Below are 1,281 nucleotides of genomic sequence, written 5' to 3'. Positions count from 1 at the left end.
ACCGTGTGTGTGTGTGCGCCTCTCAAATAAAATGATCACAAATAAAAAGAATTTTGTTAAAATGAAATTTCATATGTGTGAGAAATGTATATGATGAATTGTCTATGCATATATATGTGTGTGTACATACATATAGGTAGGTAGAAGTTTGGAAGGCTTTCTGATCTATAGGGTTACTGTTAAAAATGTAGATGACTTCCTGAAATTAAGAATTTTAGATCTTGGGGCCAGCACCATGGTGCAGTAGGCTGGGCCTCCAGCTGAGGCACCAGCATCCCATACAAGTGCCTGTTGGTGTCTTGGCCTGGGAAAACAGAGAAAGGCAGCCCGAGTGTTTGGGTTCCTGATCCTTACCTGGGAGAATCAGAAGAAACTCCCAGTTCGGGGGCCCAGCTCTCACCAAGGCTCCCATTTAGGGCTGAACCTGTGGATGGAGGATTCTCTCTGTCTCTAACTCTGCATTTCAAGTGAATAATAAATAAATCTTTTAAAACTCTCAAATGCAGACATGGTCCAGAGAAATATAACAGGTTTACATATAATTGAGATAACGTTGAACTTGACACACTCGTTCCCTGAGACAATTGGCTTGCATTATGCTTTATGTACCTTGTATTTATATTAAAGCACATCCACACAGAAATTAAAGCAGAAAACTGCCAATACCTGATGTTTGTCCCCTATTTTTCCACCTGCAACAATAAACCTCATGGGAGGGGGCAAAAATAAATAACATTTATACTACCATTAACAAGGAAAAACAGAACAAAATTGAAAGTTCAGTGCTTCCCATCATACAGGACTTCTAGCATGCTTTTCACATACATGGTGTGCCAGCTGGGTGTCTCCTGACATGATTGTGACACATGTGGCTTGGATAGCACACAGGTTGATATCTTGACATACCTACCAGACAGGCAGCACTTGCCTACTGCACCCACCAGTAGCTTGCCTCTGGAAGTGTAGATCTGTTTCAAAGTATTGGGCAAATTCTTGCACCAGATGCTGGGAAGAGTTTGCGAATCAGAATCTCAACAGACTTAGATAACCTGTACTTGCATGGGTGCCACAGTCCCAGACCTGCAGCGCTGAGGTTTCTTCACCTCTCCAGCAGAGGGCGCAAGCTGTTGCTGCCTGGATACTTAGCCACCCATGCATTTGTGCGCAGTTGGCTTTCCTGGAGCCAGGCTGCTCACCCACTCGTGCAATTGGAGCTCAAAGGGCTAGAGTCGTGCTGGCATTAGGGATCCAAGACAGCTGCCAGTGCCCATTTCTGTTTAT

Source organism: Ochotona curzoniae, unplaced genomic scaffold (genome assembly GCF_017591425.1).
Source record: "Ochotona curzoniae isolate NIBS_2020 unplaced genomic scaffold, NIBS_Ocur_1.0 scaffold_1037, whole genome shotgun sequence".
Taxonomy (NCBI): domain Eukaryota; kingdom Metazoa; phylum Chordata; class Mammalia; order Lagomorpha; family Ochotonidae; genus Ochotona; species Ochotona curzoniae.
The sequence above is the reverse complement of the archived record's forward strand: the minus strand, read 5'-3'. Positions refer to the sequence as shown.